At 49.7% G+C, this 19,989-nt stretch overlaps 1 long non-coding RNA gene across 1 annotated transcript; it reads left to right on the top strand.

Moving 5' to 3' along the window:
* Positions 1-6,010: 6,010 nt before the first annotated feature.
* LOC114016369 (uncharacterized) lies at positions 6,011-12,498 on the top strand. The gene is made up of 2 exons (XR_003560787.2): positions 6,011-9,157; positions 9,194-12,498. It is a non-coding gene; the product is annotated as an uncharacterized LOC114016369 (long non-coding RNA).
* The last annotated feature ends 7,491 nt before the right edge of the window (positions 12,499-19,989 follow it).

Genomic DNA, 19,989 nt, shown 5'->3' with positions numbered 1-19,989 from the left:
TAACCATTTCGCTCCTGAGTCGCTCCCAGCCCGCAGTTCGGCCGGGTTCCCCCCGCTGGCCGGCTGCGGTGCGGGGGGAGCGGGGGGGCGCCGTGCGGGGGAGCGGGGCTCCCGCAGCTCCCGGGGCTCCCGCGGCTCCCGGGGCCCCCCGGCTCCCGGGCCCCCCCTGCTCCCGGGGCCGGCTGCCCCGCTGCCAGCGCAGCTGCCCACCCCCCGCCGCTTCTGCCTTCCTCGCCCCGTGTCGCATTTGTTTTGGAAACCGGGGGTTTAAGGTTGCACATTTCCCCGGATCGAGCGGCAAAAGCTGAAGCCAAGAAGGAATTTTTTCACCAGTGATTTCGCTTGGCGCAGCCCGGCTCCATGGTGGTCTGCTTTGCATTGGCTGCGCACATGCTCACATCAGGAATTTAGCTGCTCACCCCACCTCGTGGCTGAAAGTCAGAGCCCTCCAGGCCAGAGTGGGAATTTGTGTGGGCATGAATTCACACCGAGCGGAGGAATGAAAAAATGGGAGCCTTGCACCTCCTGCCAGAGCCGTGCCAGAACTTTGATAGATGCAAATGAATAAAGATAGGTAAATGAATAAATGAAAGTCAGTTATTAAAGAAGATTACTGAAAAAGCAAATGAATGCAGTGCCATGCTCACTAGCTGCCTTGTGGGGGTCAATCTGTCCAGGCCCAGCACATTCCAGTTGGGATACTACAGCTGGGCCCAGGAAGCAGCAATAAATGTCCACGACTTCCTGAGCCCTTCCCAAATCCATCCTCAGTGCCCAAGCAGCTTCTGGAGCATTCTCGTTCCGTGGTTCTGATGCAGGCAGATGCTAAACATATTGCAAAATGCAGAGGAATAAGATTTTTTGTCAGACCTGTGCACACATTTAATGGAGGAATTAAGATCTGCTTTCCTGAGCGAGAGCTGAAACAGGCCAGAATGGCCAGAAAACCGGGAAGAAGCAGGGGCAGCGGATGAAATGATAAAGGCAGGAGGTTTAAAGGAGTACTTTTTCCAGTCGTGTGTGCATATAAAACTGTGGGCTTGTTGGCACATGATGTTGTGGAGGTCAAAAGTATAAACAGGGTCAAAAAAACAATTTGACAAATTTATGGAGGAAAAGTCCCTGGAGGTTTACTAAAGGCAAAGGCAGACCTCCATGGCACATTGCTGGACAATGCGCAGCAGAAGTATCACTCTCATTCCCCTGTTTTTTCCCGCTAAGCATCGGCTGCTCTTGGAGGTAAGAGGAAGGCCACAAAGACCTTTGTTCTGACTCAGCCTGGTTAGTTGTGCATAGTTAGGGTCTACTTTTACACTTGATACTCTGTCTAATCCTGATGGGCTCAGAGGTGCACCCGCAAACTTGGGATTTGCTGTGTGGCGTCGGATTGTTCAGGCCAGGCAGGAGGAGGTCAGCACTGGGAAGTACAAATCAGCACCATCTCGTCCCCGAGCTGCTGGGCACAGATTCACACAGTGGCCTCTGCTGAAGGCTGGAGAACAGTCTCACGGGGTAGCTGCACTCCTTGCCCAGTTTAACTCCTCGTCAGGGTAATAAGAGGTTACTTTGAGTATGAACTGAATCCAAGTGCCAGCTTTGCCACAGATATATTTGGTGATGTTACAGCTCCCATAGCAACAGAAGAAGATTGCTATCTTGAGACACCTCCACTTATCCTTCACCTGGAGCCGTTTGGCAATAGGAAGCCTGCAGGTCTGCTTGCGTCAGTCAGTTACTGAGTGAGAACACAGCGCAAAAAAGCCTGAACTGCTGAAAACAAGGTGGTGGGGGGTGGTGGTTTGGTTTGTTCCCCCTCCTACCACTCAGTTCCCAAAGTTTCAAGGTAGGAAAGGGAAGTGCTTTCACACGAGCAAGGTTTTCCCCTGAGAGTTTTGGATGAGTTAGGCATTTCGCTCCCCCGCTCCCATGGGAATCGTCATGTAAACAGACATGTCTTTTCCGCAGTGGTGCTCCGATGTACGGAGGCTGGGGACGAAGGAAGAACAAACCTCCTGCCTTTATTTCTGCGGGGGGTGTAAGATGAGTCGAAGCTTTTTGCAGTCGCTGTTCTATCCATATCTTTTGGGTCCGGTGCTATTTTTGTTGGCTGTGTCCCTGGAGGTGGAGGTGTGGAAGTGCCTTTCTGCTGGTCTCCACAAGCAGGTGTAGCTGTTCCCTCTGTTGCAGGCGCCTCCTCAGATGCTGTGGCCTTTCGGGGGGAGTAGGCGGATGTCAGCATGGCCGTTCTCCGTCTGTCCCTAACTTTTTAATCCTTCCTTTTATTTTGGCCTTGCGCTTCTTCCATGGAACATCTCTGGGTAGCCACTGGGAGGTGTGAATGGCTCGGGATGGAAACCACAGCTTGTAGGTGCGCCCTCTGCCAGGCTTTTCTGGCACCCGGGGGAGCCTGGCCTCCGCCTGCTCCCAATCGAGAGGGATACTACCAGCTGCTCGGTGAGAAAACAAATTCACAGAGATACAGGAAAGTGTGTTAAGGTGGTGGGAAGCAATGGGAGTGAGATTCCTGGCAGCTCGGGTATGTAAACATTCATAAAATAGAGAGCGTGTGCATGTGTGTACTTTGTGGTGGCAGGAAACCCAAGAAGCTAGCTCCATTATTTTTGCTGGAATTGGTCACAACAGTGCCAGACGAGTATTATAAGCCCTTAATCCTCCTGACTTTACACCTGTGAACAACCTAAAGACCATCCAAGGCGATCTAAATTATGGGACATCTTTACTAATTAGTAATAGGGTTTGGGATCCGACTTGGTTGTTCATAAAGAGGGTTTTCTGTTTCTCGGCAGCTCAGATGCTGGGCTACCTCTGGGGGACGTGAGGGGAGGGGGAGGCAGGAGGTGGAGGTAGTGTGTGGCCTCTTCTGCAAGTGTCACATGAATGTGACTAGCCTGCCACAAGTTTAGCAGCACAAATGGTGGCACTGACAAGATGCTGCAGTGGAAAAAGCAGAGGTGGGTGCCCTTTTAGCAGACGCAGGGTAGGGAATTTGGCTGAACTTAATGGATCTAGGTTATAATTTCCAGTGGAAATACTAATGCAATTAATACATTTCCACATAGCAGGACAGCAAGCCTGTGTTAGCGTTTAGCTGTTTGCCATGATTGCTCAGGTGGCTGGGCCAGCCACATCCTGGGCTCTGTCCAGCTGCACCCACATGCAGCCTGTGCTGGGCTGAGGCACAAACCAGTGTGGAAAAATAATAGGTTTGAGGGGCTGGAGGAAAAGAGCATCACCAGGACTGGCTGCTACATGGTTGTGGAAAGTGAAGGTGCCTCAAGAGGAACCTCTGCTCCTGGCCTGGGTGCCGGGCTGTCGTCACTGCACCCTGGCTCCCTGGCAGGGCACCCACCAGCCTGCCCAGCATCTACACACCCAGTCCATATGTGGTGCACAGGGCTGGAAAGCCCAGCAGCACCCTCCTGCAGTACCACAGACCTCCCGCCACCTCCTGCAGGGAAATCTCCCTGTTCTTGTTGGGGTTTGTCAATACTTCTTAGTGAAGTTGCAGACCCTTTAGGGCAAGGAGCAAATCTCATCTGTCTTTCCTCCTTGAATGCGCTGCAACTGCATGAAGCTGAAGAAGGGTTTTCCATCCTGCTGGCATGGTAACGGGAACTGAGAAAGTGCCCCAGCCTGGGTACAGCAAGGCGAGGGATGGAGCAAGAGATGTTTCACACCACTGGTGGAGGAGAGCTGAGAAGCAGTATGCCATCCCACTGCAGGTCCCTGGAGCAGTTCCCCATCCCCCTGTCTGTGGGAAGCACCCCCATATGGGACAGCTTGCACAGCTGGCTGCCAGCACCCTCGCACTTGGCAGTCCCAGGGTCCCTAGCATCACTGTTAGTCCCAAACTCAGGAGCTGCTATGGTGTACAGCAAAGGCACAGCTTCTGTTAGGTACCTTTAACTGGGCCTAGTCTACACAGGGACCTATGCCTGCCAAGGCAAAGAGAAGTCAAATATCTTTTATCTAAACAAATCGTCGTTCAGGGTAAAGCAAGTGCCAGAAGCTTTAAAGAGGCTGTTGGCAGTTTCCAGAAAAAGCAGCAAGTGACACCTGCTGCACATCAAAACAGCAATTGCCCTTGTATCGATAGGGTGGTTAGTTCACGAAACAAAAGTGATCAGGGACATGGAAAGGCACAGATCTCAGAAACCAGCACCAATTCCACATTTTTTTCAAATCCTGCTTCCACGCTCCCAAGCCCATACACAGCAGGGCGATAACACAGCACAGCGATTTCTGTTGGCCTCTGCCCGTTTCCAGCTGGAGCAGCCCTGGCTGCTGATTTATTCAGCAGACGTCAACCAGTGGAATGTTTCAATGATTTTTCCCTCCAAAAGAATGTGCTAGGACTAAATACTTTCACCTTTCTTTTTTTAAAGGAGAAAATGTAAACCTACTCGGGAGCCTCTTGGATTGTGTCATTTGTCTGACGTGCAATGCTGGTGGCGGCTCACCTCCAACAGGCCCAGCTGTAACCCTATGAAAAATGCCACTTCAGCCCTTCACAGTGGAACTTGTCATAACCTGATTTCCAAACACACGGGTTGCGCGCCACACTTCTTACAGTTCCATGAGATACTTGCATCAGGGAGGCAGCTTGCTTTCCCACCTATCCCGTTCCATCAAAACACACTTTTAGCGCCAGGCAGGAAGCCAAGGTCAAGTCTCCTTTTCTTTCTTTTTTTTTTTTTTTTTCCCCTCCCCCTGCCTGCTCTGAATACATTATGATACAGGCTTCAGTTCCACTATTCTGTCTTTTCCCACAAGACCGTTGCCTCATTCAGACCACAGCGGGGAACAGGCTTTCATCTCTGCCAGCTGGGCATGGCTGGAGCACCCCATGCCCGTAGGAGCTGTGTGGGGAGGACGCAGAGGCGAGGCTTTGCAGATTCCCAGGCACAGAAGACAGAGGGATTTGGTCAGGTCCAGTTCTGGGAGGGCATTTCCAGGGTATCTCTCCCACTGCCTCATTTATCAGGTTGGTAGTGAAGAATATCGATGAGGATGGGATTCCTCTCACCTGATTTTAGGTGCCTAAAAGTTAGGTGTCTAAACCTAATTAGCTGGACAGGCTTCCTGCATAGTCAATGGAGACAAATAGGCACCTCTAGCATGTGATTCATCTCACCTATCTTGAACATTTATCTTGAGAAGGGCTGACTCACTCAGCAGCCAAGCACCCACTTCTCTTCTGTGCTGTAAAGGCAGATCAGCAACTTGCTGAGGATTTGACAATTAAATTTTGGATGTCCCAAGTTAGGCAAGGTAAGTCCTACCCCCAGCTGCAGCAGTGTCTGTGGGAAGCATTGTCACTGTGCCCCTGCTGCACACCCACACCCACCCTCCAGTTTCCCTCAGAGGGTCCGTTTCCAGCCCTTCCCAAGCAGGGCTGGGTTTTAGTCTGTCCAAATCACATAATCAGTCCTTATCATATTATCAGGCCAAGTTAAATATTTATAAAGCACCTGGGGGCAGGGTCCATGTCTTTCTCCTGTTTGTATATTCCTTCGAGGAGCAAAGCCCCCATGCCATTTGCAACCTTTCGTGGACTAGTGCAATGCGGCACCGTGGGTCCCTGGGCCAGTCTGCAGGTCTTGATGAAATGCAGCCGGGAACACAAAAAGAGCTTATGGACATTGGGAAACAAGCAGAAGTGAATCATAAGAGTCAGGAGAAGCTACTAACGTGTGGGAAAAAGGCAAATGTGCTACCTCGGCACAAACATATAATAAGGAAGTATGTAATAATAATTATTGTTATTGTAATACGGTCTGGGTGAGCATTTGGGAAAAAGATATCTAATAACTGACAAGTGACGTGGCTCGGTTTGTTTTGATCTGAAATTCAAACAATGGTTGTGTTTATAAGGCAATAATACGCAGGGCACAGAGCACTGGCATTGCACCAACTATGCACTCCCCAAGTCGGGTTTATGTAGGTCATGCCAGACAAATAATAGTGTTCTTCAATATAATTACTGATTCATTACGGAGAGGGAATGTAATCGAGTCTGTCTGGATTTCAGGGAGGCGTTAGATATGGTAAATTCATACATTTGAACTCGGATTGAGAAGGCTTTGTGCGCTTGCCTCGCTCTGCTCCTCCGGGAGTTAGCGGTAAAATTCCCGCTGCAGCCTGCCCCGGCAGCGCGGGAGCCTCCCCGCTGGCTGCAGAAGGTGCTGGTGCTCCCACCACCCTTTGCAGACTCTCTCAGCACCCTTTGAAGCACTTCACAGGTCGATGGGGAAACTAAACTACGGCTAGACCAAGACCTGGATCCATATGTGCTGGACCTGGCACTTAGCTTAGGCAATTGCCCCCGCCCCGTCAGCTGCCCTCCATCCCAGGGGCACCCTGGCCCCTCCACTTCTGAGCTTCCTGGTCCATCTTCTGGATGTGTCTCTTTACACACATTATTCCACTGTTATTTCAGGGGGAAGCGGTAAAAGCCAGAGGACAGGATGGCCCAGCCGGTGCTCACCAGCCCCCTGGCCTGCACCAGGGAAGTAGAGGAGTACAGGAACCTTCAGTAACAACTGGCTGATGCTTTGGTTTCTTTGTGCTGTGCAAGTCAAAAAGAAAGATGTAAAGGTGCTTTTAAAAATAGTTGCAAGGGAAGTTTGTGCTTTGCCACCCGTCTGCCTCGCAGTGCTGTTCCCTGCTGGATGCCATCTGTTGATAAGCTTTTATCTGTCCTGAACTCAGCTCTGCGTACCAAGCCACCCGTAGCAGTGTACCTGCTCTGGCTGGACTGCCAAGACCCACTTTTTCAGAGACTTGGATGCAACTGCCTTGTGGGCAACATCCAGCCCTGAGCAGCAGCTGGCGAAGCCCAGCCTGTGCACTGAAAGCCTGTTCAGCATCAGCATCTGACTGTCATGGAGCAGGGACCACACAGTGGGGGACAACACAGTCCCTGGCAGGGTGTGGTGACACCAAGACCTGTGCAGTAAGAAATGGAAGGGAAGTGTGTGTGTGTAAATAATTTACTAGCATGACCTAAATGCTACCAGGACTTTGTTTATTTTTACGAAGTCAGTAAAGAACCACGTGGATTCCAAGGCTGGAGTTTGGGGACCAGAGGCTCAGAGGTGACACATTGCAAAGGCATCCAACCCCTCCATGCAGGAAGGCAGATGAGCTGGGAGCAGAAGGCTGCCTTCTGAGTTTCTGAATTTTCCTGCATACGGAAAGTTTTGCAGAGAAATGAGAGACGGAGAAATGCCACGTGTCTACAGGTGACTGCCCCAGAGAGGCAGGAGCTTCACCACAGGCTCTGTGGAGAGAGCAGGGAGGGGAAATAGTTTGCTGGATGATGCCTGTTATCTATTTCAAGTAGGGTTTCTCGCCACCTGCAGCTGCCAGTGCTGCACTGGGCCCTGGGTCCATGGAGAGGTAGGCTTTTGACTGAGAAACAAAAGCAAAGCCTGGACTAATCAGCATCAAAGAAGAGCTAATCACGCTTCTCATGAGAGCAGAGACATTGGGCCTGGTGTCTTAGTTGCCTTACAGTACAGGTAATGAGCATGGATGGGATGCCACGATGCCCTGCTCCACAGCAGTTTCCTTGACATTGCCAAGCCCAGGTGGTCTGGGAGATCAACAGCAGGGCACCTCCTCCCTACAAATCCTTGGCTTTCTGTAAGAGGGTAAGAGGTGTTGCACACACGTGAGACATTGATTGTTGGCTGCTGGAGTTGTGAGAAGAGGAAGGCTGATGCTCCTCTTTGTTCCTACTTTTTTTCTTTAAGACTCTGCTCCATAGATCGTGTGGTTATAAGAGAATCTCATTTTTCGGTTAAGAAAAGCATGCTTTTCCTGCTAGCCAGTGCAAAGAAAAACATGGAAACTCTGGAGCGTGAGCCGAAGACTGAAGAGTCAAGAGGCAAACATACAGAATTCAACATTATTGGTTTTAATTTTTTAGATTATGTTCTTTAGGTGACTGACAGTATTTTGGAACATGACTCTCAAATGTTTGGGATTAGCTCTCCTGGAAAGGAGAGGATGTTGGCTCTCGAGTGCCACTTGGGAAAGGCCCGGATCCCAGCCCCCAGCTCTGCAGGGAGCTGTTACTTGGCACGTACCTAGAGCTTAATCAGAAGTTTGGGACCACCTTTGGGAGGGGTCAGGGAGAAAAACAGATCACTTTTTCAGCAATCCTGCATGTGGCTGGTCCAGCTGGCTAATAGGTCCAGCAGTAATTCCTAACAGCAAGAAACTCTCCCCTTCAAGGGCTACCTGAAGTCCTGTGTGAAATGAGACTTCAGCCAACGGTACAGGCGCTTCTTAGTGGACAAGTATCCACACAATGTAATTTCTGCAGTAACTGGTGTCTTGGTGTCAGCCGTGACCATTCTCCCAGCCACCCAGCAGAGAGGACTGAAATTACCTGGAAATAAATTTCTTCATTAAAGTGTCCTTCCAGCTGAGGCTTTGCACTGCCCTGCAATAACAGCACATGCACATGTACCGCTTTGCTGCTTGCACGAGTACAGTGCTGGGATGCTGGCTGGCGTTGTGCAGCTCCTCCCAAGTTCACATGTGTTCAAGATGCGTGGTTCAAAGATGACCAGTCTGTCACTTCTAGTATTGTTGATGGATCAGAGCCCCACAGATTCAGGCTGTGGAGGATATGATAGTGTCTGTTTCAAATACAGCTGTTCCAAAATGCAAACCAGAATTTGTAAGTGCCACTGAAATGGTGAAGACCCATTGGGGAGCAGGTGTGTGGGTGGTGGGTGGCAAAGGCTCTTTTGGTGAAACAGTTCAAAAGAGCAAGTCTGCTGGCAAAGAGAGGGTCCCACGGTCACCTCCAACAGTATAAGCAGAACGAAAAGCAGCAGCAGCAAAAGCCAGTAACACGCCAAAACCTAAATGTCCAGGCTAAATCAGGCCAATAAAAATAGCTGTGCTGATGAAAGAATATGCCAATCTAAGCCACCTTTCCTGAAGCAGCTGAACCCTCAGTCAGAAAGCTCGTGCCAGGAAGAAGGGCTGTTTCAATGACGATGCTATGGAGGGGGATAGCTCTGCCTCATAGCTGGGCTGTATATGGTTACGGCCAGTTTGCATTTGTGAAGTGCATGCTTTTCCGTATCTCTTTAGTGCCAGAAAAAGCAAAAAATAGGTATTTCTCTTTAGTGCCAGAAAAAGCAAAAAATAGGTATTTCTGTGCATGTGTGCATCAGTGAGTTCACGTACTAGACTAGGAAGACTGTGCATATGTGTGTGTGTGTCCATGCTAGCTTAAGGAAATGTGTACGTGTGTAAGAACAAGAGCTAGTGAACATGTGAGCAAGACACTGAGTGGCCATCACGTGGCTGCGTGTGAGCGCCCCAGACTGCAGAAGAACCGGCGTGGGCTGGGCGGGGGTGCGGGTGTTACGCAAGGGCGAGTAGGGCTGCGCGAGCGCTCGCTGATGCAAGGCGTGGGGAGCGTGGGTCTGCGCCGGTGCGAGGGCAGGGCAGCAGCGGTGTGCACGCAGGCGCCGGTGCGTGCGGGAAGGGAGGTGATCGCTAGTGCAGGGCAGCACACAGGGCACCCTGGTGCTGGAGGGGAGATGCAGGGAGGCTTTATCCCGACTATTTATACAACACAGTTTGGCTCGGCAAAGAGTTAATGTGGTAAAGAAGAGTCTAGAAGGGCTCCTGCCAGCTGTAAACGGAGCGATCAGCATACACAGGATGTGGCAAGCAGCTAAAGGCGTCCCGTTATTAACTTCACTTTTATTTCAAGGGGATTCACTTCTCTGTTCTGTTTCCCATCTGGGAAGTGAAACCTGAGATCATGCTACCATTAAAAAAAAATTGGTCACAGTTCATTTGTTTTTCTACTTTATTCTTTTCTGTTCGTTTAAAAGTTACTTTGCTTTTCCTTGAATGGAACTTATTGAAATTGCTGGTAACACATTAAGTCTTCACTCTCTGTTTCTCTCCTGAGGAATTATCTCATTTGCTCTTGTTTGAAACTGTTTGACTCTGAGGGGAGTGTTTACACCCCACAGCGTGCTCACCGTATGGTGCAACCCGGAGCAGAGGGAACAACACGGGTTCCGCCTATGCACAGCCAGAGCTGGCCTGCGCACTGCTTACAAGGTGCTTTGTAAACATTTATTCATTCTTACACACACACGCTCCCTTCCCTCCCCCCATCAGGTGAGGAAATATTATTGTCACCATTTCACAGATGGAAGAAGTGAATGCAGATTGGTTTGGTGACTCACCCACAGCCACTGAGGCAGATCTAGAGCTGAGGTGTTAAGCTCCAGCCACCTAATTTAACCCAGCAGGTCACGTTCCCACCCAGGGCTGACAATATAGGTAGCGCCATCTCCATCTACCTGCCACCCACTTGTCCTGTGAAGCAGGAACACTCATCTCCACGTTTGCAGAATGAGATCAGATTGCTCTGGCTTACTCCATGCAATGGTGTCATCAGAGTGCGATATATCATTATGATATCATGATGTTATTATGCCTGAAACTGACACACAGGCCACGCACAGAACAGAGGTAGGCAGTTGAAAATCAGTGACCGTGTGCTCCTTAACCACATCACACGCACACACACCCTGTACCAGGGTGTTGGCTGATCCCACCACGCTGCAAGGATCTGCAAACAATCTGCATGCTGGGCAGGGTCTCCCCACCTTCTCTGGTGGGGCCTGGGTTCACTTCTGCCCCATACAGTCCGGTGCAAATGGCTGAGGTAGGAAAGGAAAGATGGCTACATGAGGCAGTGGAAGGAAAACGTTTGTCTCTCCAGTGGAAATGGCTTTTAAAGCACATGGTCAGTAGCTACAGTTCTGTGGCCCCAGTTCTCTGGTGAAGCTGGTTGGTTTTGAGTGCTGAGCACGTACTGGAAACCAAGCCTCCTAAAGGTGGTTCAGTACAAGCACCTGGGAAACCGAGGCTTCAGTGTCATCACGACTGAACATCCAGGGCCACATGTCGCCACTGTTTGCTTCTGCTTTGCTATTTGAAATCTTTGCCGACATTGTTATCCTCTCCCACAACTGAATCAGAAACAACAGCAATAAAAAAACCCCGCTCCTTATCATCTTCATTTGCTTTTCACACTGTTTATATGGAGCATGATTTCACTCATATCCAACTCATCACAGACGACTGATATTAGTCAGTTCCACTTTCTGAGGCAGGCTCGTCTGGCTGGCTGCGGCTCCAGCCTCGCAGGATGCTGCTGCCACCAGCCTCACCCTATCGGAGGGGAGGTTAGCTTTCCCTGTACCAATCTCAACTTTCATTTTTAAATGAAACAGTTGGTACTTTCTTCTTTTGAATATAACCTTTGCAACAGATCATTCCAGTGAAGGCTGGTGTTGCTTTTTGCCTTGCCATGTGCAAAACTTATTTCTGTTGCCACGATGAAGTCTGCAGAAAGATCCTCCTTGATTTCTGTGGGCTTTGGACCTGTCCCTCAGGGGCTGTTACTGCATGTGTTGAGAGCATCAGCGAAATGCCCACTAATTTCAAGGTGTGAGAGATGAGCATCTCAGAAGTACTTGAGACTGGGAAGGGGATGCATTTCAGTGCCTGGACTGTTCAAAGACTTCCCTACATCTCTTGCCACCATGGTGTGTGGCTTTGGGGTGCACTAGGACTTTACGACTGTAGGGAGATGGAGAGGTGGAAGATTCTTGACCATGTAGAAGGAAGATGGCTTGCTCTTCTTGCTCTGGCCCTCCTTTAGGGACAAAGTGCCAGAGACCTGTGTTGCAGTGAGTTGCACCATGTCTCCAGGCAGTTGCCTCTGGAGTTGAAGTTTCCTTTCCTTACTGAGGGTTAAATGGGAGTTTTCAGGACGTGGAGGAAGGCAGGGTGGCCGGCACTGTGACCAGCGGTGGCAGACCGTGGGCTGGTGTGCAGAAGAGCTTTGAGTCAGCACCTTTCATCCACAGAAATAGACAACCCTCCGTTGTTGAACTGGCAAAGAGTTAATCTCATAGTTAAAATATTACTGGGCTTTACCTGCTCTTATCCTTCCACAGGGCAAGGGGCAAGGGGCTTCGTAGGTCAGCTGGCTGGTACCTGACAGCAGCTAAAGGGAGCCGGTCAAGGCCCAGAATTTGACCTGTGCCTCCTTGGTTAGATCCTCTTCCAAAGTTCATGTCATTCTTTTATAGCCCTTGTTCATGCTTCAGTGTGTTTTGTGCTAAACAGAACGAAGTAAAAAGCCTGCAGAGAAGAAGGACCAGGCCAAAGCTGAGCACGTTCAGTCCAGGCTTCATCAGCCATCCTGCAGTGACACAAGGGTGCACAGGGTGCTCGGGAGGGCAGCCTCGACATTGCTGGCTGCTAAATGACAGTCGAGTCCTTAGAACAGTGCATATCACAGTGCCTAAATCTGAGGAGTCCCTGATGGGGAACGCGGCTGTGCCAGCTGTGAGAGACAAATAAAATGACTGGTTGAGAAGGAGTCACAAATTCAGGGCAAGCGCCCAAGCAATACCCCGCCTTCTTCTCGTAAGAGGCATATAACCAACACCCTGTGGCACTAGTAATCAGAGCCCTGAGTAGCACAGGGTTTGTTTGCTGCTGGCATTGCCACTGTGCCTACCCCAGCCACAGACCTCTGCTCCCAGACCTAAGCTACCAAGACTGCAAGTCACAGTTCCGTTGGCCAAAAGCTTTCTAAACGGGAACAGGGAGCAACCCTTGCTATCTCTGCAGGTTCCAGCTCGGCCACGTGTGGTGCTACACCCATTCATCTAAATGCAGAATTAGCTCTGAAGCTAATGATAAGGCTTTCAATGCCATCACACAGCTAATTTATTTCCCCACTGTCCCAAAGTGCTTCCCAGGTGCTGAAAAGCTTAGCTGCCAAAACCTCCATAGCCTCTGCTGGCGTCAGCGACAACACAGCTCTGCGTTGCATCATATTTCCTATTCGTGCAGGCCCCGAGTGCCTTCAGCCATTGATGTGCTCAGCCTCAGAGCCCCCAGCAGTGGGAGGGGGGTGTCGTTCTCCCCCTGACACGGCCAAGGAGACCTGAGGCCCAACAAGGAGAAGTGGCTTCTCCCCACTCACAGGGGAAATGGGTGTTGGACCACCACCACCAGCTGATGCCTCCCATCTTCCATGCGTGTCTTCCCTCCCCAGAGCAACATGCTTCGCCTTGATGTCAGTGAAGCTGCACAATTGCAAACTGGGCGTGAGATCACACTACAACACATTGGTTGTGTTGAAGGCACAAGGTCATCCCACCCTTGGGGAGGAGAGAGGACATGGGTGTATATACACACACGAGCACACCTTGGTGGCTGTGTCTAAACACACGTGTACACATGGAGCTTCCATTTGGAGATGTGCCCCGCATCTCACGTATCTGTTCAGGCAGAAAAACATCAGTGCCACCGTTCCTGCAGCAGAATCGTTTTTTGTTTTTCTCTCTTGGGATCTGGAGTTACTTCTGGTTTGCAAAAATAGCACTGCTCAAGGCAGCCTTCCTGATAGGTGGAATAGTTTCCCCTAGAGAAGAAACTAGTGGAAATCCCCTCTCCTGAGACATTTTTAACTTTGCCAGGAAACGTACAATGGGAGTGACTGCTTTAACTAGTGAGCTGACTGGGATGAGCTAATGGGTTTTTCCATCTCTAGTGTCTAGTTCCAGGGATTTCCATGAATTACTGTCAGGACAGAAGGCGGCAACAGATTGCAACTGTGGGATCTGCTGTTTCAGCTCCACTGACACGTCATTCCCTCAGGACACCCAGTGACCTGGTTAATCTAGTTCTTTGCTTCTGGCTTCTCCTCGTAAATGATTTATCAACTGGCATGGATCCCTGTTTGCTTAAGGAGGCGTGTGACGACCTCTAGCAGACCAGCTGCACAAAGCTACAGCCCGCGTTTGGCACCCGGCTGCTGGTCCCAGCTTGTGACCCCTGGCACTGGGAGCAGAAGGACAGGGCTCTGGCAGAGCCCAATGGCAAGGGCTGATGCAGGGAAATGTGGGTAGTGTTTACATGGCTCTGTGGAGAGCCTTGGTGACTAAGCCTTCAGCTCGTCAGCAGGGGTACTTACAGGCCTGCCTCAGCCCATCCTGACCCCCACAAGACAGAGGTCCTGGCTGGGTGACTGGCTGCCGTGTTTGCTGTATATAAGCTGTGGGGTACGAGTCATGGGAAGCACCAGCTGTGCCAGAGCCAGTCTTTGGGTCTGTGTGCTCCAGAGAAAAAATAGCATGAACGTCCACCACCTTTTCCATCCTCACAAAGTAGCATCAGTGGCAACAACACCAGTCTGTGAACCAGATGCGGTTCTGGAGGTCTTTGTCATGCACACACATAGGTCATCACAGACAAAACACTGCAGCTAAAAAGAAGATCTTACAGATCTAAACTCAAGCACTCAAGCCAGGGAGGTGAGGGATGATCCTTCAGGCTTTTGTACATGAAGCTAAAGGGGTGTGGAAAGAGATCAGATATCACAAATTGGGCACCCCCCTAAAAAATATCTATGGGCAACTCCCTGCCTTCCCTCCAGGCCAGTTATTGCTGCTGCCTGCTGTTTCAAATCCGGTTATCCTGAGCTATGCCTGTTTTGGCAAATACGGTGCAGCAGAGGGGAGGTCCCCGTTCCCGTTCCCGTCGGTGCTGTATGCATGCCACAGATCACAGAGATTAGTATGGGAGGAATAGCTCAGATGAGCTGCTTGAGGCAGGTATTGGGAAGCTTACAACAGAGCTGTGCAATGATTAGAAATATAAAACTGTTTAACAAAATCTTCATTTTGGAAGGTACAGGGCCATGCTGAATTTCCAGATGGCCAGAGGCTGTTTCATAGGGGTGGCACCCAGCAGAAAGGGAAGCTGAGGAAGCCCAGCTCCATCAGTGGCCTGGACAGCCCTGCTCCCCAGAAGCTAGGTGTCACACCAACCAAGGGCCACACGTCATCAGGGAGGACTGGCTCAGGCTGCGGCAGGGAATCTGCAGCCACATGTAGGCAGAATCACGGGGTGTGTTTTCTTCTCACATAAGGTTGGATCTGCAGCAGCTTTCAGCTTCCTGGGACATGAGAAGTGGTTTTGTTCATAGCCCAAAATGACGGAAGGTGCAGCTCCTGTTCCCTTTTCTGGGGGCACGCCACGAGCTTCCTTTCTTCGGGCCTCAACAGGAACCTCTGTGTTCACGTACCTCATGCTCACACTCTGCACCTTGTACAGCACACCAGCATCACCGAAGGACAGACAGCTGGTGGGATGTGTGAGGGCTAATCCCACCTCACCAGGAGCAGCCATAGCTACTCTGTGGCTCAAAACCCAAAAACACGTCCCAAAAATGTATGCAGTCTAGGCTGAGCCCACACGCCCTATGAGTTCCCAGTTGTAGTTGCTGGTCAGAGAGTCAGGACAGGGAAAGAAAGGAAGGCTAGCAAGTTACCCCAAAATCATATTTCCAAACTCTTAATACGGGGAGACATATTTTAGGTATAAACTTCGATGTGAATTCCCAGGTGCTGTTAGATTTATATATGGATAACACAGGCTTCAGGCTTAGTTTCAAGCCCAGACTCACTGAGTGTTTGCAGCACCTCTTCCGTAAAGACTCTTGCTCTCCAAACAGTGGAGAAGAGCCTGGTCCATGTAGAAACTATGTCCTTACCAGCAGCACAAGTACAGTTGGCTCAAACCTCTTGGCTTTGCAAACTCAAGCGTGTTCACTGAGGACAGCACAGATGTAGAGTGAAAACTTTACAAAGTGCAAAACTCCCCAGAAGTGCTCCCTGTTCCTAGGGGGGTGAAACAAGAGCTGAGTTTTCTCATTGACCTCTTTTGTGGCAGCTGCACAGATCTAGTAATGGCAGATTAAAAAATGCACCCAGAAACTCTGGCAGAGCCAGGACTGGAATCTGCTTCCTCTCATCACCAGTCTCCCAGGCTGGGGAAAAGATCGCTTCCAGGTGCCTGGCTTTATTCCGGTCCTGGCAACACAAGGCCATTTTCTGGTCCATTTTCTGTCTATCTCAAAAGGGTTTTAATTTGCATTTTTGACCACAACCAAGAAGATATTTTCATTGAGCTGTTCACGCAGAAACCATTTTATTGAGCTGTTCTGGTTTTGGTGTGCTAAAATCACCCATCTGGCAGAGAAATTCAGTGCAAGACAGAGAGAAGTCACATACCTCTCAGCTGGATACTCCGGTCAAGACTACAGCTACCTTCTCTGTAGTCAAGGCATCCTCCTTTACCACCACTGTTCTGGAAAGACAGGCTCAGAGTTAAGAGGCATGTGATTCCAGTGTCTCGTCCAGGTCCACTGCTGCTGAGGTTCACATTAAATCTACTGGCAAGATCTAACAAGACTGCATGCAGAAGGGCACAGTTATGGATGTATAGAAGTTAAAGGAATGATAACCTGCTTTTCTTGGACATGGTCCAGTATTCACTAAAGGGATTTCCATGAGCATTACTGGGACTCAAATCAGACCATAAATTTCTTCTGCTTTATTAAAGTGGGAAAAAAAATCCAAACTAAAAATCTATTTTAAAAGTTGTTTCCCCTTTTTCTTATGCATTTATTATCCTTTCTTCTCCTTCCTGGCACTGGGAAGAGTATATCCTACCTCTGACAAGACCTTGATCTGACAACTGTCCATAACATGAGAAGTGCATTCCTGAGTCCCCCAGTTTTGCTGACCGTGGAGAATCACAGAATCATTTAGGTTGGAAAAGACCTTTAAGATCACCAAGTCTGTTAACCCGGGACTGCCAAGTACCTACATGTTTTTTGAACACTTCCAGAGGTGGTGATTCTACCATTCTACCACCTCCCTGGGCAGCCTGTTCCAATGCTTGAGCACCCTTCCAGTGAACAACTGACTTGGCCCTGCTCCACTTCAAGGCTCGTCACTTGTACCAGGCACTGGCACAGCAGAATGTTCTTCCTGTCTGATGATCACCTCCCCAAAATATCAATTAAAAAATGTCACATTTCTGTACCCTGTGGATGTCATCTGCCTTATTTGTGCACTTGGTTCGTGCAGGGTTGTGACACACACTTCCCACAAGTCATCTAAGGAGGAATATTACACGTATTGAGGCACTTAAAGATGCTGGCAGAGCACCTAATTGGATTTCAAAAGGGCATTGCTTCTGCTGCCTTTTGGTTTCAGTACAGGCTGGACATGTAAACCCCAGTTTCCATCTCTAGGCAGCAAACACATTTAAGGTCTGGCTGACAGCCTCAGTCCCCCCTTAGACTATGGTGCTTAGCTCTCAGGGTGTTGCAAGGATGGAAGAAGTAATGACTATGAGTTCTCGGGAAATATAGAAATGGGGTCAACTAAGTAACTTTTAAATCAATTAGAAAGACAGTCTATTAACACTTTCTGCTAACAGCCAGCTTTGATTGATTCCTATGACTCCCACTGCCAGCATCTCCATTCACACAAGGAAACAGTTATGACCCTTCTCCCTCAAAAGGTTGGTTTATCTCATTTAATATGGAGAGAGCATGAAGATAGATGTATCAATGTGACATTAACTCTCCCTTTTTGTTCCCATGCTTAAAAAAGAAAAGCAGCATTCAAACCTTAAAGTGGAAAGTGAATCACAGAGTGGCCATGGATTGGAGCCATTAAATGCCTAGCTGGATTTTTTTATTGAAACAACGGAAGCAATTAACTGCACAAATAGCTTTGGCAAAGTGGGCTTTAAGTTCTGTGAAATTCACAGCCCTATACCCGAAAAGGTCAAGTACAGCAGCAAAGCCTTTGACCCTTCTGAGTGCTGAGGCACTGGCTCTCACCCCAGGATCGCTGCTGGCGCATCAGGCAAAGCACACACTAAATAGGTGCGAGCGTGAAGCCTAAAGGAGCTACCACATCTCTGCTTTGATTTCCATGCAACTTCGGAAATGTCAGGGTCAGTTCCCAGGGAGCAATTCCTGGTCCGTTACAGGTAAGTGTGGAGCCCAGAGGGGAGCAAATCCATAGTCCTCCTTTTGAACAAGAGGAGAGAAAAAAACATATCTAGTTTGTTTCCAATGCTGTCTTGACTGCCCATAGGTTTTGGTCTGAACTACTAAATTGGGAGGCCTGTCTATGCCCCGTGTTTGAAAGGAAAGCTTTTCTGTACTTTTTAGCATTGTGGTGTGTGAGCAATAGGGCTGCCATCTAGAGGCCAAAGCAACTTTCCAGCACATTCTCTGGGACAGCAATGGCACTGGCAATAACCTGCTCCCCACACCACCACCTTGTAAAGGATTTCTCATTTCTAAATACAATTGCTATAGTAAAAAGCACTTCTCCATCCACCATCTCTCATTCAAGAATTGCATATCCTGCCTTAATCAATCCAGCCTAAGAATGGGCTATATAGGTAATGAATGTGTCTGCCATAGGGGTGAAGGACAGTATGAAACACGAACTATAAAGCAGACACTTGCAGGGGCTTTGGGGGTGGTATTAAACATGTGGGTTTGAAAGAGTTATAGCAGGGAGACTCAAGTATGGGACAGGGCTTTGTGTTGCTTTCTTGGTCACATCAAGCTCTATAGCCACAGAGCGAGCACAATTCTCAGCGGCTCCTCCCATTGCTGCTCCTCACTACTTCCCAGCTTGGGAAGAGTTTGCTCTGAAAGTGCCCCAGAACTGCATCTGTTTTGGCTCTGAATGTGCTTTTCTCCCATCCCTACAGCAATATCATTCCTTTCTGGCAACAAGCATGGGGACCAGGTCTGCTGAGACCAGCAGCAAGCTCTGGCTACCTAGGCCTGGACACCGTCCTTCCCAACTTGTCCCTCAACTGAATACTTCAAGTCAAGCTGATACAAACTCCCAGCAACTGGAACCAGGCTGGAACTTGTCTTGGTGATTACAGCCTGTACAGAAAAGTCACATCTCAGCTCATGCTCCTTCCCCATGGCTGCTCCTCTGTCTTGCTGCCTAATCTTCTCTCTAGTCTGGCTTAAGTATGGCCTTTCCCCATGCATTTCCCTGCAGCAGGTGTAGGAGTCGTTTAATACTGACAAATGTTAAAAGGAACGAGGCAGAGGACATTCACAGCAACCTACTGCTCTCCATAATGCCCGATGCTAATTTGAGGTGTGTTAAACCCTTCTACCCCCCCACACACCTCCAGCAGCCAAGCAGGTTGAAGTGGAGCAGGAAAGCAAGGGATGCAGGGCAATACTCGGGCCTTGCAGCTGGAGAACCCCAGTCAAATGTCCTCACAAAGCACTTCAGTTTTGCTTGCACAGTGCCTGCCCTGTGCTCCGCACCCGCTGTATTGCAAAATCCCCCGTTGATGTGACTAAGCGTCACGCTCTGCAGCCTCAGCTTTGGTTTCTAGCTCTCGCAGCCCTGAAATGGAGACGGGGAAGTGTCAGACTCTTTCTGTTCTCCTTAACTAGGACTTTCTGACCACGGGTGTTTTTGAGTCCAAGGGGCTGGAGGGACCCTTCAGTCAACACTATCACGTGAGTGGCTAAATAAAAACAGATCTAAACCCAGTCAGTGCTGCTTACATCAAGGAAAGGGGAAGCGGCCGTTGACTCCAGCAAGCACCAGCAAAGTTCTGCAAGAGGTGGCTAAAAATAGGGCTGCCCCCTACAACACTTCCGTCCTGCCTTTGACACACTCGCAGCTCTCACATCCCATCGGCCTCGCCGTTTCCTTGTCGCAGGCTCGCCTCACACCCCGGCTCAGAGCAGCCCTTCCTGCCTGTGGACAGCCTCAGGAGCTTTGAAGTGCGGGCAGCTCCCTCCCACCCTGCTGTAAGCGGCCACAGCCGTGTCCCCCCGTCCCCTGCCCTCTTTACATGTACTTCAGCTGCAAATGAGAAGCAGGGCAAGTGCCTGGTGACTGTCTCACCCTAAGAAGATTGTGACAGTCTTGCCCTAAGAAGACACTAGAGGTCCCAGAGGTACTGAAGATCAGAAAAGCTTTCCACAGCGGAGTGTTTTCTCAGTAGATGAAATGGTAGAAAGTGTTTGTTTGA

The sequence above is a fragment of the Falco cherrug genome, chromosome 7 (genome assembly GCF_023634085.1).
Source record: "Falco cherrug isolate bFalChe1 chromosome 7, bFalChe1.pri, whole genome shotgun sequence".
NCBI lineage: Eukaryota > Metazoa > Chordata > Aves > Falconiformes > Falconidae > Falco > Falco cherrug.
This window is presented reverse-complemented; position numbering and strand designations above follow the sequence as displayed.